At 38.8% G+C, this 17,588-nt stretch overlaps 1 long non-coding RNA gene across 8 annotated transcripts; it reads left to right on the forward strand.

Annotated features, from left to right (window-relative positions):
- Nucleotides 1-14,649: 14,649 nt before the first annotated feature.
- On the forward strand, nt 14,650-16,818 carry LOC148698660 (uncharacterized). Of its 8 annotated transcripts, none has more exons than XR_015952076.1 (6): nt 14,652-15,237; nt 15,323-15,514; nt 15,795-15,951; nt 16,068-16,179; nt 16,301-16,453; nt 16,711-16,812. It is a non-coding gene; the product is annotated as an uncharacterized LOC148698660 (long non-coding RNA). The 8 variants fall into 8 exon arrangements; XR_015952069.1 differs by having other exon boundaries at nt 14,653-15,050; nt 15,126-15,237; nt 16,301-16,812; XR_015952075.1 differs by having other exon boundaries at nt 14,653-15,050; nt 15,145-15,237; nt 16,301-16,812.
- The last annotated feature ends 770 nt before the right edge of the window (nt 16,819-17,588 follow it).

The following is a 17,588-nucleotide window of genomic DNA, read 5'->3' on the forward strand; positions in this document are numbered from 1 at the left end:
AGGGGCAGAAATTAAGGTCTTAGGAGCCGTTGGAAATTTTAATAATAATATTATTATATTAAATTTATTAATTGAATGGAAATTAGAAGTTGAGCTTTTTAGCAGAAAAACGTGTCTACTCAAATGAAAGTTGCAATTTTTTACTCTTTATAAATAATTACATGTTTTCCAAAGATGTATAAAATCTATAAATAGGAAAGCTCCTAGAAACATAAAATAACTTTTATCATTTACATAATTATACATAGATTGCACTAAATATTAGAGTCTCATTGAATCCATATGAGAGAGTTTTCAACACGATTATTGTGGAGCCAAAAATAATCAAGAGACGACACGTGGATTTTTAGGTGAAGAGGACAAAATTACCCTCGAAACACACCGGGTTTACTACACGCAAGCAGTGGAGAATCATCTATCAACCGAGTCAAGAGTACCCAAAATAGGTAACAAGTTCAAATTTATCTCATCCATCTTTACTCCATATCCTCTACAAGGAAACCATTCCATAACCTTCAAAACCTTCCATATAAATTAAATTAATTAGGCTAATTAATGGATTAATTCCTAATTAATCCATTAATCACCCATTATACCAATTAATCACCCATTACACAAAAAGACCCCAAAGGGCCGGCCACCTTTTCTCCAAAGGGGACCGGCCATGCTTTATATATTGAACCCCATTTTTCTCTAAAAAGCTAGTTCCACACTCTTGCAAAACTCCAAAAAAACTCTCCAAACACTTTTCTCTCTAAATTCTAACTTTGGCATCGGAGGTTCTTCGGCCAAAGCCCAAGAACAAGTAGGAAGAAATTTGCATCCACAAATTGGTGCTTTCATTGAGAGTTGAAATTCACACTTGTAGAAGACTCTCGCATAAAAATGTTTTTTCTCTAATTTCTAGTCCACTTATATTTTTCGTACAGTCTTATTATTAGAATTTTTTTATTTGCAAAGATTCTTTGATAAAACGAAATAGAGAAATACAATGGCTAGAAATTTAGAAAACTTCATGAGTGAAAATTCCAATATTCAAGAAATGGGACCATGGGGATCCACGAGTCTAAATGTGATCCTAGGGGGAGCGGCACCACCACCACAAGGTTCCACCATGGGAACCATCGTGGTGGCCACCCGCGGCGAGGTCCATGGCACCACTACCACGACCTGAGCCGTGCCATCCAAGGCTCATGGCACCAAGGCCATGACCCAACCCATGTCACTCCAAGCCCAACGCGTTGCCAAGTAGAGCCTTAGTCTCGCACCCACGTGTGCCACACACCGAGCAACCTACTTCTGTGGTCCAACCTGATCCTGCCGAGCAGCCTGCTCTGGTGGCCCAGCCTGTTTTCGTGGCCTAGCTTGTTCCCACCGAGCAGCCTGCTCCTGCAGCTCAATCTGTTCTCGTGGCCTTCCAAGCAGCCCAAATTGGTTTAAGACCAGTTTAACCGTCCCAGCTCCAAATTTCCAGACCGATGATCAAACTGGAAGCATTTTCACCATATTTTTCTGCCGATTTGACATTTCCCAGCTCAAATCTCGCGCCCGGAGTCTATCACACTTCCACTGCTCAAGGAGAAACATTTGTTCCAACCTAAATGGAGAACAACACTTGTCTTGACAAGTCATAGAGTTGATGAGTGCCTTCACACAGCAAACGACCTTGGTGAACCAGCTCTTACAGCACACTGAGATGCAACGTGCCCCAAACGAGGTGTCTCAATGTAGGACAAAGTTAGACAAAAAACCCCTCCAGCAATGTCCTGGCAAGCAGCCACTCGACCAGTCACAAACCAAGCGTTTGGGCAGTGTACATTCCTGATTGGGCCCCCGAGATAGCGTATACTCCCGTCTTAACACGCGGAAGAGCGTGCACTCTCAGCTAGGCCCACGGACGAGCATACATTCACGATTGGGGTCACACTCCGATAGTCAACATGAGCAACTTTCCAAGCGAAATGTTCATTCGCGACTAAGCCCGCAAAGAGCATCTTCCACCTCACATCGGAGTAGGCAGCACGACGAATGGAAAGAAACAGTCACTCAATCTGGCTCAAGTTCAACCGGCAGCCTAGAACAGCAAGTCACGATTAAGAGCAGCTGAGAGCTCTGCTACCCCAACAAAGGTAAATTCAGGAAGAAGTAGAGAGACTCTTGACTAAACGATTATGTGATTTCCAATGTAACTAGGTCACCGACAAGGCACTATGACAGAACATGACCAACATAAGTAGGTCACCTTTCACGGATGAGATCGAGCAGGCAGAGCCTCCATGCGAGTTCAGTATGCCACATTTCACATCTTTCAAATGGGATGAAGACCCAAAGAGACACTTCAAGCACTACCAAAGTGCAATGATCCTCTATCGAAATAACGACGATCTCATGTGCAAGATATTTGCCATCACTCTACAAGGCGAGGCACAAGATTGGTTCTACACCCTGCCACCACAATCTATCCGAAGTTTCGACGAACTTTCTTTGGTTTTTACCAAAGAATATTCATCATATCACTCGCTCAAAAAGAAGTTCGACCATTTGTTCAACGTCAAGAAGAACCCAAAAAAGTCGCTTCATGACTATGTGAAGAGGTTCAAAGCAGAAAAGGCAAGGATAGTCGAATGCAACAACTCGATAGCTAAAGCAGCCTTCCAAAAATGACTTTTAGCAGACCACCCACTATTCAAAAAATTGATCATGAGGGAAGATCTAACTCTAGCAGACTTTTTCGCTTTGGCAGAGAAGTGTGCACTTTGAGACGAGGCATGTCAATGCATATTCAAAGACTTGAAGAAGTACCCGACATCACCTCCCTACTATCCAAACCAGAAGCAGAGGACTGATTCACATGTTTGACGGTATCTGAAGCAGCAATAAGCTCTACCATCATACGAGAATAGCTGGGGGCCCGACTACCTTATTCCATAATTCAAAAGCTCTTCTCGATGCTATCAGAAATTCAAAAGCTAACTTTGGCGATAGTTGTTGCAACCCGAAAGCTTAAGTTTTACCTTCAAACGCACTCAGTCATCCTTACGACGCATTATTCCGCCCAATTCAAACACACGACGATAAAGGCGTAGACCCTAACGGATGCAAAGTTTTCTGATGAAAGCAACAACTCGGCCCAAAAGACACGCCAATGGCAGATGAACACTGGAAGAACACACTCGGAAGCAAGTTTCGTCCTCATCGCCCCAAAAGATTCTACATAGGAGCAACATGTATCAGCAGTTGAGCATTACCTCCTGCTGCACGTCACACGACCCTAGCCGACCCTTGCTCCATAATTTAGCTCTAGAATAGTCCAATACCGGCAGTTGAGCATCTTTTGCTACGTGTAACATAGCCCCAGCTCTACGACTCCCTACCATGCACCAATATGCTAAGAAATGAGTACAAAAACGCGACCATTGCCAACGCTACAAGCCGATACCAGCACTGTCTGCCAGCGAGCTATACCCGCATACGAGTCATTGGCCATTCATGCAGTGGGTTATCGACCTAGTAGGATTTATGTCGCCTGCTACTGGGGGCAAATGCATGATGATCGTGGCAACCGACTACTTCACCAAATGGGTAAAAGCAGAGCCCAAGACGACCACGACTCAAACGGGCATAAAACACTTCATATAAAGGGACATCATTTGTCGATTTGGCATCCCACAATCTAGCGTCACTGACAACGGCCCGCAATTCGTGGGTATAGGTATGGCGAAGTTCTGCCAAAAGTGTGGCATCAAGCAGCACATATCCACGCCAAGACATCATCAAGGCAATAGGCGGGCTGAAGCATCCAACAAGATGATCCTCGACTACCTCAAGAAATCCCTCACCAACAAAAAGGGAAAATGGCCAGACGAACTCCTCGGATGTCTATGGGCATATTGCACCACCAAAAGACGAGCAGCCAGTGAGACTTATTTTTCTTTGGTATTTGGCTCAGAAGCAATCATTCATCCCAATGTTATCAAGTCAAGTATCACCACTCTACTACCAAGCATTGAGCAGAACAGTAAGGAGATGGCCACAAGCTTAAATCTGGCAGAGGAGAAACGCGAGCAGACTATCACCCACATCATAGCTTACCAGCAGCAGTTCCTCTCCAGCTACAACAAAAGGCCAAGATCCGGCAGTTCCAGCCCGAATATCTAATCCTAAGAAAAGCCTTTATCCTTGCCCACAGAAAAGGCTCTAAAAAGATGGATCCTATCTGGGAAAGTTCATACAAGATCAGCAGAGTAGACAGCAAGAGTAATTACACCCTCGCCACCATGAAACAACAAAAGGATCGAAAAGCAATGGAGCGCCTACAATCTAAGGAAGTACCATATGTGACCTCCCACTACATCAAAGCCTGAAAACTCAAGCAGCTCGACGGGAACCACCTCATAAGCCAAAGACTATCCAATTGTTATGCAGTTCCTACCTTACAACTAAGTTCTCATACGTTTCACTTGTTTTTCAATGAGGAATTCAGAAGTAATCACAACTTGGCTCGGTTGCATGTTACAACAACTGATCACTCATGCACTTCAAAAGAAGACCGCGCCCTTCTTAGGGACTCATCGCAGGAATTGTGCCCCATGAGGGACCAACCATGCTCTTCAGTGGAAGAGGGTAAACCAAGACGGGAGGATAAACTCTACACTCCGAATATCCAGACGTGGATGAGCCTGGCTGCCCTAGTATAACTAGATGCACGATGGTTTGTACTAGGATTCCTAGAAGTAGCCACAATGATCTTTTTAAAGGCTTAGCTAACTGAACGATTTTGGGTCTCATAGCCTAATCCGTAAGGAACCAGGCCCTAGAGACGGAGGGGGCACATTACGCAGTAGGCCCTGTGAACGGCTGCCCCTGGAACCCTAAAGCTGCTACCAAGTGCACTAAGGTAGCCTACGGTTTCCGGAAGACTGTCTACGGCTTGCCCTTCAAGCAGTAAAGCCACACTAGACTTATACAACTGCACATTCTTGTGAAAGGTTAAACTAGCTAGCGTGCATATACAAAGCTTTATCCACTGCCGACATGCTACGTAGTCGATAAGCTTCACCTCTATCAAGCGCGAAACAACTTACACCAAGTCCTAAAGTGTTGTGATATTTGCTACGCAACCTACGGAATTGGAAAAAGCCAAGGTTAACAGTCTAGTGGTTACGCGGACTTGTCTGCTTCTGTAAGTAAGGCATCCAGCTGCCAACCCTATGGCTAATAACTTTGCAAAGTTCTACACTAACACCTACAGCTGCATAGGCTACGTGGGCCTGTCTGCTTATAGAAAAGTAGCATGCCTGACACTGATCTATAAAGTTTAAAGGTTAAGGCATGAACAAAAAAAGTGAAGATAAAGAAAAGTGAAGGAAACATGTTTATAAACAACCAGCAAAGGCCGAATGAGTTCAAGCAAAACAAGAACTACAAGGAAAAACAAAGAAAATCCTAAAGGCTACCTAGAATACTACATTTCAGCAGCTTGGACATCCCACAACTACTCGGTCGCCACACCTTCAGCAACTGCGACGTATTTAGCAGCGGCATCATTCAGCGTTTCACCTCCGGCTACTCCAGCCTAGGCACTAGCATCTCCGGCTACTTCACCAATGAAGGTCTCAAAAGTAAAGGCAAGCAAGTCTTCCGGAGAAATAGAGAATGTCTCGAAACCTCAAGCCCATCCTTCTCACTCTTCAGTTGCTCATTCTCATCAAACAGACCAACATGGACGCGCTACAGCTCATCCATTTCTTTCTTCAAACTTTCATTGATCTTCAGTGCACCTTGGAGTTCCAACACTTGGGGTTCAAGCCTATCAACAACCTTCTTGAAGTGGATCACTTGGTTATATGCAGCAATCAACTCTTCATCCTTTGCATAAACAGGGGAACGACGCTTAGAAATGGCACAATCAAAATCTTGAACATGAGAAGAATAAGCTTCAGCTGCCACAACCTTTGCCTCATCCTTGGCAGCCTTGGTATCCTCTTTTTCAATGAGCATAGACTCAATTGCCAGAATAGCCATCTTTCTGCATCATTGCAAATAGAGCAGTCTTCCTATACTCGACCGTATGCTTCACAAAGGAACTTTGGCAAACAACATTTCTAACATCGTCAACAAACTTAGCACAAGAATTCAGATCTTCAAGCAGATCTGGTTTCAAAAGCACACAGATCTCAGCAGCCTCCCCAGAAGTAGGTTTAGTAGATTTCTCACAGATGCCCACGCAAACAGTCTCCTCCTTCCCAGTAGGCGCCACAGGCTCAGATCTAGCAGCCTTATTTTTCTTCCCATTGGAAGAAGTCATGTTAATCACAAGCCTCTCGACAGTAGGTGGACCCTCACGAGCAACAGAGGAAGTCTTCAGTTTTTTCTTAACCAGCATCTCTTGAGCAAAAGGGGAAAATCTCTTATTTCCACCTTCATTCACAATAAGCTCCATGATAGCAATCAGACGAGCCAAAGTATTCACCTTGATCATCTTTACCGTTTCTCTCGAAAGCAACCCATATTTCTCCCGGCGAAGAGAAATAAGCAACCAACGCTATTCACGGTACTCAACAGGGGAACTCAACCCATATTGGCTTTTCCTCATTTTTTCTCTTAGACCAACAGGCAGGAGGCCTGCATGCCCAGCATTCCAGCAGCCCATAAGGCCCTCGACCTCCTCATCTCTCTCAATTGTCGGCCTGGCCCCCATCAGGTCCAAGAAGCCAGAAGACATGAGCCATGCGACTCGCCTAGCATTGCGCTTCAGCGCCTCAATCCGCGGCCCCAGCCGCACAAGTTGCCCTTGGCTCTAGCCAAGCCAAGCAGCCCAAGTAGTGGTCCCTGCTACAACACCTCCTCAGCCCATGCCAAGCCGACTCTTGGCCCTTACCAATCGACATGCAGCACTACCCCAACGGCTGCCCCATGACAGCACTATCTAAGAAGAAGACAAGAAAAATTAATTTTTTCTTACATCAGTGCGGCACAGAGAAGACGAAGAAAACAACGAAAAACGGTCCTTTGCACGGGCAAGATGTAGAAGATTGCTAGAGGAGAGGGAACAAATATCTTCTAAGCTCTTTCTACCTTGTAGGGTAGAATAAATTGCTCTTCAAAGTTGATTTAATAACCCACTTAAGGTGGACTTAAATAGGCTTTGAGAGAAATTTATTTCCCTTTCCTAGAAGGATCTAATTTCCTATTAAAAAGGGAATCTACATCAAAATAGGAAGCAGTCTTAAGTTTCCTAAAGCAAGAAGATCTTTACACCTGTTGCCCTTTCTTGCAAGCAGTCCAACAGGTGTGGGGGCATTTGTGGAGCCAAAAATAATCAAAATGCGACACGTGGATTTTTAGGTGAAGAGGACAAAATTACCCTCGAGACACACTGGGTTTCCTACACGCAAGCAGTGGAGAATCATCCATCAACCAAGTCAAGAGTGCCCAAAATAGGTAACAAGTTCAAATTTATCTCATCCATTTTTACTCCATATCCTCTACAAGGAAATCATTATGTTGATGCACAAAAGGTGAGGACTTTGGTACAACAGAAAGTGTCAAGTTTGTGACCTTCGCTAGATTGCTCTGGTCATTAGTATGGATAAGTATGTAAATGAATAGAGACAGGGAAGCAATCAACACAAGATGTACGTGGTTCACCCAGATTGACTACGTCCACGGAGTATAGGAGTTCTCATTAGTTATGAAGGATTTACATAAATACATAGGTTCAAGCTCTCTTTTAGTGAGTTCTAGTGAATAGTTTAGTACAAATGACATTAGGGATTATTGTGGGAGAATGATCCCCTTTTATAGAAGAGATTTTCTAGCTTTGTTCTGACATTGCCCCGTGTCATGTTGTGATTGGCCTCTAATATCGACACGTGTTGCGCTGTGATTGGCCTCTGATACCGACACATGTCGCGTTGTGATTGGCCTCCTGGTTGGAGGAAACGTCTTGTGGGTCCTTGATGGTATATTGTTGACCAGTAATCAGTAGTTTCGGGATTGGTCAAGTATGGTACAAACACATTCCATAACCTTCAAAACCTTCCATATAAATTAAATTAATTAGGCCAATTAATGGATTAATTCCTAATTAATCCATTAATCACCCAATTAATCACCCATTGTACCAATTAATCACCCATTACACAAATTATCACACATTACACACCAAAAAGACCCCAAAGGGCCGGCCACCTTTTCTCCAAAGGGGACCGGCCATGCTCTATATATTGAACCCCATTTTTCTATAAAAAGTTAGTTCCACACTCTTGTGAAACTCCCAAAAACTCTCCAAACACTTTTCTCTCTAAATTCTAACTTTGGCATCGGAGGTTCTTCAGCCAAAGCCCCCCCATTCATCGTGGGCGCGTGAGGCTCTTGGCCTTGACCCTAAGGTGTTAATTGTTTTGTAGGTGCAATTTTGTCCAAGAACAAGGAGGAAGAAATTTGCATCCACAATTATGGTTAATGAAACCTTGTGATTTGGAATACTACTATTACAAGGACGTGGTCGTTCTATCTTGGAAGACAAGCACCGATCAACCATGAGCACCGTAGTGGGGCGTAAACTTATCTTAAAGACAAAGTGTCTAACACTTGCCTCAACCGTATTTTTAGGTTTTACTAATCCATTATGTCATGTTCATTTAACATTGGTTACTCATGTGCATGCATTAATTTTGATATATAATTGGATAAATTATTTTTTAATTTTCTAAGTGATTTAATATAGTAATTAGACCATATTTTTCCAACAATCTTAATACAAGTTTATGGTTTAGTTGCTATTGAAGTTGATCAATTAAAAATTGACTTGTGAGAAAATCATGGACAAAAAAATATAGTATTCGATTATATGTTTTTGTCATTCTGGTAAGTATATTCGTGTGTCATTGAAAATATGAATAATATGTAATAAATCAGTATATGGTTGTGGTTTGCATGTTTATTACAAAGCATGACTCAATGTATATCAAATCCTGGTTTACGATTGGATGCTTTGGATACATCTTGTTGTATCATATTTGACACTTTGACACTTCGACTGCTTGAACCCTTGTGAATATATGCTTTACATTTAAGTTCTGTCTACAATCTATGTATATATATACTTGGAAGTTTCTCTTACACTTGTTGACTTATAAATTTGCAGTTTTCTTTAATTTCATTTAAAAGTCTGGAGAATTAGATTGGTTGGTTACGGTTGACCAATTGAAGTCTGAAAGTGTCTTTTGAAACTAATGCAAGCCTAGTAAGGGTTACATTGTTTGACCAAAGGACACAATTAGGGTCTTGGGTAGTATACGGAACTAGTACTTAAAAGACCTAAAAATGATTGGTGTGTCTTTACAATTGTCTTATTTTCAGGTCTTTTATGTACTAGTTCCGTATACTACCCAAGACCCCAATTGTGTCCAACCAATTAATTGAGACTGACAATAGCCTGAACGACGATTTTTCCCATATGTATGTTGGAAATTATATATTATAATTAATATTATAATATTTAATTTTTATATGAATGAAAAATAAAAGTCATGTGTCATAGTTGAATTTAAATTCATGAGTTGTGTTTGTTCGTTGGAACTTTAGGCAACAGTCACAATGTTTCAAAAGTGGGTGGCTTCAGTTCTATATAAACTTAAACATCCCACATGTCTAGAGATTTAAGAGAAGAGTTTTTCTCTAAGGTCTTTTAGTCTTGGTTAGTCAAATTTCGAGTTGTGTCTTGAGAGTATGGAATATATGAAGTTCGCCGAAGTCCGATGATTTAAGTGCTTTGACTTCGGATTATAGATTGTTAAATCCTGGGAGACGGACGCCTACCGAACTACAAGCACAAGAGTAGGAGCGAAATTCTGTCTTTATGACATTGCATTTATGCAAGCCTCAATCTCCAAGTTTGTCAGTTTTTCTAACTTTCTCTTTAGTTGTTTATATTAATCGCATGTATAAATGATGTTGTGAATTTCTTTATGATTATTATCATTGGAATTATATTGTTATTTTTCATATTTTCTAATATTGCTCCAACAATCTAAAGATAGAATTTTTATATGCAATTGTTAGAAAATATATTTTGAAAGATTGTGGGATGTAAGACGTATATGTATTATACGTAAAACAATGAAGAAAAAAAATCATTAAACAAGTTGGTGATGATCTTTAGATCATTGCACATGATGATCGTTATGGAAGTATGACTTGCGTCTAATATCATTATCCATATTGATTACAACGGTGCTGGATATATTATCATATATTAATTGACTACTCAAAGACATTACATGTTTAATTGCATGACTATGTTTTGTTTTTTCTCAAGATTGACATAGTATACTAGTAATCTGTCATATTCGAAGCGGTGCATTTGCTTGTCTAATGAATCGTATTCTTACCATAGTACTGATTGGTATTTCCGTTTTCATATGAATCACGATTCATGATTATGATATTAATCTTGGTGCATGCTGACAATTAATTATTTAGTTATCTCTTTGTTTGGCAAACCAATTTCAGATGTTATATAATTTACCAAAGAATGCGCACATAGATTTGAAGGAATGTATCTAGAACAATTGATTGTAATTTTCATGTTAAACCTTTTGAGTGTAGATTGGTTTCTGGAATAAAACAAAGTGGTACAACCGTGATTCATATGTTTAAATCATAACGTTTGCTCAGATTGGTTACTGATTGGCGAAAGAATGTAGTAGGCTGGAAATTACGTTCTTCCGGCCAAGCCTAAAAGGGAACAGCTATGACTGTTCAAATCCGAACAAATGCATGAAAAACTAAGTAGATGCCATTTTCCAAAAATGTTGAAAGGGCATGATGACTTATGGGTCTTTTGTTAGTAACTATATTGAGTTACAAAGATGTGGTTATGACTTGATCTTTTTCAGTCTAACGAAAGAGATCAATGGTGTCTATGTCTATGAATGGCATCAATTTGCAGTTGGCAATCACGTCTTCCTTCTAAAGACGTAAATGGTGTATCTTTTGCATTTAAAATGAAAAGATATGTTAATTGGTAAAACAGCCAAACACATATGTTGGATTACATGAATTGTACCATAAGTCACAACTAATTGAGAGGCTTTGCCATGTGTATGTGTGTGTGTGTGTGTGTGTGTGTGTGTGATTTCATGTGAAGTATGATTTTTGTGTTCGCAAGAAAATTTACTTCACACGAACAACTTGCATTTCTAATTAATAGAATACATTCTCAAACCTGATCCATTGGAATGAGTTGTATTCAAATGAAAGGGTATATAACCCTAAGAGAACTGGACACACACCCTTTGATGTTGTCAGAACCCATTATTACGCTGTAACAGAAATGCATGTCAAACTCATTTTGCATGAGTTATTCAACTCTAGAAGATGATGATTGGACTGTAGTGGGCAAGGTCTATTTGAAAGACTTAAAGCACTCTATAGACGACTCTTTAACAATGGGAACTTTGAAAGTTGTCAAGACCTCCTTACAAGTGAAGATAGATATGATATAGAAAGTCTATTTTCATCGGCTTTCTTCTCAAGTATGATGTATGATGAAAGAGTTATTAATAACATTAAAAGCAACCACAATGCGTGCAAATTGTGGGGGAGTGACTTGGCTATCCTTGAGATTATATGTCAACTTAAGAAGTCTAAAAAAATAAAAATAAAAAAAATAAAAAAAATAAAAATGCTTCTAGAAAGAGAGAAAAATACCCCATTTTCGAAAGTAGGGACTGAAAAAAATCCATTGAGCCGAGTTTCAGACAAAGAAGATAGAAAAGACTGGACACTGTTGCTATCTCTCTTACAATGGTATAGGCAAATTAAGGCCTATATTCAAAGGGAGTTGACATTCCTTGGCAGGGATTCTAGTGAAGCGTGAATGCCTAAAAAGATAGATAGAGTTTATCTTAGTTGTTCCTTACTTCTTAAAGTGGAAAATGTGACGGATTTAATGATAGCACTAAAAGAAACTACAATTATGAAAGAATTGTGAGGGTTGGTTAAAAGTAGTTTGCTAATTGAACGATATTTAAGATGTCATCTCTTGTAATGAGTAATTGTTTAAGGTATGGCAAGGTTAGAGATCTTCTTAGAAATACCTTAAATGTGGGGGAGTTTACCCAAGTGCTTATTGTTAGCAAATTGCTTAGTAATTAAGTCCTAATACAATTTTGAGGACTTGACATTTCAAACAACATCAAACAACTACTCTTGTATGAAATATAATTTCATATATGGATTGTGCACACCATTAATGATAGTCAACCTAGTGGTGAATCCAATTATTAAAAGTTAGACTAGAGAGTGAGTTGATCATCGAGGGGAATGAGGCTAAAGCCAACATAATTAATAAATCAACCTGATAGAAACCTAACTTAGTTGATTGGAGATCTCATGGTCTAAGTTTAATAGGCAAACTGGTTAGGCATGATTCAAAGAACTTAATACACTATATACCTCATTCCTATGGTGGAAGAAATGTGTTGTCTGCAGACGTTTTAGGTTGTATATTTATACTTAATGACAGTGATATCTTATAAATAAGAGGAATAGAGCAGATTATTCTTAATCAGTGGTCACCTATGTGAGAGTAGAAGCGGGTTGCTTCTATGAGTCTAAGATGGCTAAATTCTCTAAAGCTCTCACGAATTTAGGATTTATTCAGGACCAAAATGAACACAGCCGTATGAACCGAAATATATTAGGATTAGTGATGTGTGTTGCTTATTGTCTCGGTTTACTACTACAGTGAACAGTTCAAGATTCTATATTCACTGCGTTACCAAGTAAATCCGATAAGTATTCCCTAGGGTAGGTTCAAGTCCAAAAGACACATCTCCTGATGCATGTCTTGTCTACCTGTACTCTCAAATTCTCCCTAATTTTTCATTCATGTGGGGGATTGTTGGAAATTATATATTATAATTAATATTATAATATTTAATTTTTATATGAATGAAAAATAAAATTCATGTGTCATAGTTGAATTCAAATTCATGAGTTGTTCTGTTCGCTGGAATTTTAGGCAACAGTCACAATGTTTCAAAAGGGGGTGGCTTCAGTTCTATATAAACTTAAACATCCCACATGTCTAGAGACTTAAGAGAAGAGTTTTTCTCTAAGGTCTTTTAGTCTTGGTTAGTAAAATTCCGAGTCGTGTCTTGAGAGTATAGAATATATGAAGTTCGTCCGAGTCCGATGATTTAAGTGCTTTGACTTCGGATTATAGATTGTTGAATCCTGGGAGACGGACACCTACCGAACTACCAGCACAAGAGTAGGAGCGAAATTATGTCTTTAGGACATTGCATTTATGCAAGCCTCAATCTCCAAGTTTGTCAGTTTTTCTAACTTTCTCTTTAATTGTTTATATTAATCTCATGTATAATTGATGTTGTGAATTTCCTTATGATTATTATCATTAGAATTATATTGTTATTTTTCATATTTTCTAATATTGCTCTAACAATATATTTATGGAGAAATGCAGAATGTTTGGTTGTGCCCATTATTTCCCGAAGAAATATTAGTGGATTAAAATGATATGCTTTGTGAGTGTTAGTAATGTATTTGAATGCAGCCGTGATGGATATGTATATGAGGTATTATGAAGGAACATGAGTTGGTTAGATTTGATATATTAAATGGATATTTCTTGCCTCTTGGCATTATAGAGGTGATAAGAAAATATAAGAAAAGGTGAAATATCTTTTCATGAAAAGATGTTTTTTTTTTTTTTTTTTTTTTTTTTTTTTCACTTGGAAAGTTTACGCATGGTGTGCGTTGATACAAAAAGACTGAAGGTTTGAGATATCGTGTATGTGGTATAACTAATATTTCATATCTTGTGAATCTTAAACATGGCGTCCTACTGAACGCATATAATGCATAATGTGACATACATACATATATATATGTGTGTGTGTGTGTGTAGGTATATATATTTGTGATGAGACATAATTATTATACCGTGCTGCCATTTGCTTTGATTGAAAAGTTACACTGATGCTTACATTTGTTGGGTCCTGCATACTGTTGAATATACGTATATCTTACAGTAGTTTGGATTGGTGTTTCAACGTAGTTTTGAACGGATCAATATTTATGAAAAAAAAAAAAAAAAAAAATTGATGCCACACGTCAATATATGAACCAAATTTCTATGTGTGAGATATCCGATTGTTTAGTATGAAAGTTGGGACATCATTCATGTTGGTTTTATTTTGGTGATTTGCATATATGTTTATATTGACTCACATATTCCTAGATGACTTATATAGTGTGTATAAACTCGTCTAGTTGTTTTAAATATTTAATTTTATGCATATGTAACTAACTCATGCATTCATATTTGGGCCATGGCTGACAGTAAGTGATATGCATGATGTCTGTGAGTTCTTATACAAAATTAGGAAATGTTGGTTTCAATTGGTATATATCCCAGGCGCGATGCACATAGTGTTGCATCCGTCTGGTGTAGACTCCCTTTGAAGTGTCAGACATACTGCAGTTATACTAATTAACTGTGTTTTTACGCGAGGCATCTGCATATATTACAGTTGCATAAATATATGTGTTTAACAGACATAACTAAAATTTACAGTGATATCATGAGTATGATCATATTCTATAGAATTTGACAAAAGGGCATGATCGCTTCGATCGTGGGGTCATTAATTTGGTCTGTCTCAAACTGTAACCTTCGGTTGCAGTGATGGTGCTGTTTGAATGGCAATAGTTGGTTTTGTTATACTTGAAAAGTCACCATATGAAAGTTTCATGTAAATTCTCTTAATTGTAAAAACAGAGGTACAGAGGTTTCAATATCATATTTATGCCAAAAGATGTAAACGGTGGTGCATCACTTATACCTGTTCGTGAAATGCCAAGTTAGTTTCTACAAATTCATAGCCGAATTCTTAATTTCAGATCTAATAAACGGTGACCGCGGGGTTTCCGGCCCAGTTCCGGCAAAACCTGCCGGAATTGGACCTTGACCCAAAAGGTAAAAATGATCCTTTCCTCGACGGCTATCCTCCAATGTAAGTGCTTTTCCAAAATAAAAGGTTTTAGTTATGGGATCAATTCTAGATTTCAAATTTTAATTACATTATCAGTATGCATGTCAAAGATTAGGTTCGAGGAAGGTGAATTAAAGTTGTTTCCAACCTAAGCCGACCCTCCCAAGCGTCCTTCACTTCCAAATCCATGGATCCACTCTCTGTTTGGGTAAAATTCTTTTTTTTTTTTTTTTAATTTTTTTATTCTGGGTAATTGTTGAAATTATTCAACAGATGGATTTATACATGTGTAGGTATTTTAATTATTTGGAAATTAAAGTGGAACTTTGGAAATTAAATCTCAGCAGTTCCTCGTTGGTGCCATTTTCAAAAACCCAATCAGAGAATTATGGAAACGAAACTTGAAGCCCTGCCGGACGACGGAGATGGGCCGTGTACGGTTTTGCTCCGCCGTGTTGAACTTTTTTTACTGCAAAATCACCCCTGTACGTTTTTACTTTCTCGTTAATTATTAATTACTTTCCTTAATCTCCTTTGTGTTAATATTTCCGGATTTGATGCGTTTAACTGAGTTTAACTTCAAGATTAATAAATTAATTAAATTTCCGGATTGTTGTACTAGGTTGCTTAGCTATGAATTTTGCTGTAATTAGAATTCGGCTCAGCTGATGAGTGGTGTAAACAAAGCCAGTGAGCTACTGTGTGAAAACTGAGACTAATTTGACTCACAAAGCATGTTTTAAGTTAATTAATTTATCGTTTCAGCCTTGCAGGGTTGTTTGATGGTTGCTTCACTAATGAAGCTGTAGAATCAGCCGATTTTCGTGCATGTGGAACACCCTCTGCTTGCTAGAATTAAACATGTATCTTTGTGACTGTGGGATCAGAGTAACTTGAGTAATATGGGGTCTCCAATACGCATGTACGAATCTTTTAAATTTTGTTTTGTTCATTCTGCAATCTTTACATTCGTTGATGTTAGAACGGAACTCAAAAGTTTTCATCATTTGTGTAATGTGAACTTCTTTTGAGATGCAGCTGAAATTTAAGAAACCCCAATGAGACAATGAGGCTTGTGGTGACAATCTTTGTTGGAGCTGTAGTCGGGTTTTTTTTAGGAGTATCGTTTTCAACAATTTCGTTGACTAAGGTGCACAAATTATTATTACGTATTTTTTTCTGTATGGTTGTGTTTCAGATGAATTTGGTTCTAAATCATATGATTGTATGAAGAGTAACATGGACTTCTTGATTGTGTTTGAATATGGTAGATGAATCTTCCGTCCACCCTTTTTCCTTCTATTGATCTTTCGTACATAGAGGAAAAGTACTTCGGGTTTTCAACCCAAGCATTGTTGAGTGCCTTGTCTTCTTTGAAGGGAAACAAGCAGCGCATTGAAAAATATGTATCTCAGGAAACAAAGGTATGCTTAAATTATACTTGTGCAGCATGAAAGGATTTTAGGCCTTCTCCTAGGCTAATTACCGTAACAATAATGAGCAGAAATTGCTTGCTTGCTCGTATAGTGGTTCTAGAGGCAAAGTTATAGGGTTCAGTGAAAGGTTATACTTTTCTTCTGGATGTTTTGATGTTGTAATTGTTCCAGGAAATTTGGTGATATCTACTGTTCTGATGTTTATGTGCTGGCACTGACTTGTATTCATTTTGATTGCAAAGCAGATTTGGGTTCCAACTAATCCTCGAGGGACTGAAAGCCTAGCGCCTGGTATCATTGCATCTAAGTCGGATTTCTATCTTCACCGACTATGGGGTCTGCCCAGTGAGGTGTGCACCTGCTACTCTTAACTTTAGTATTCATATATGCCCGTGAAGGCATCTTTTTTTTCTTAATATTATTTCGCAACTTTGCCACCAATGTGAATTAGGGCATTGTTTGCAGATGACACCAATGCAATATTGGTAGCCATTGTTACAGTAAAGTCCTCTACATAGGACATGTTCTCTAGTTTAGTGGCCGCTTGGTGGCCACTGAGGTTTGCCACCAATGAGAGTGTCCACACTTGACAATAGACACTAATGAAAAGGGTGGCTTTTAGCCAAAATTCTAGTAGTGTGGTGACATTTTGGAATTAACTTCCGTAGTGGACACATCTTTAGTTGTAGCCTTAACCATTATAATAATGTTGTGATTAATTTTATGAATGTGGTTAATTTTATGAGTGTGGTTCTTGTTTAATTTCAAGAAACAAAAGGTCTGGATACCTAGTTGAATGTAAAAGGAGTGTTTCTCATAAAAAGGACTTGTGAGGCTTGAAAGCTAGAAGTGAAGATAGATAATGAGACAATACCTTCATTGGTACTTACTTCTTAAGTATGATGAATGAGTAATTGATAGCATTAAAAAGCAACCACAATGTGAGGGAATTGTGGGGGCTACGCTTAGCTATTTTTCAGAAATGAAATATACTTAAAAAGAAGGTAAAAGTAATTTGCTTCTAGAAAGAGATGGTGACCATCTCTTGTAATTGACGTTTTAAGGTATTGAAAGGTTGGAGATCTTCTAGCAAATGCCTTAAATGTGGGGGAGTTTACTCAAG

This window comes from Pyrus communis, chromosome 2 (genome assembly GCF_041283825.1).
Source record: "Pyrus communis isolate YQ-2024b chromosome 2, ASM4128382v1, whole genome shotgun sequence".
Lineage (NCBI taxonomy): Eukaryota > Viridiplantae > Streptophyta > Magnoliopsida > Rosales > Rosaceae > Pyrus > Pyrus communis.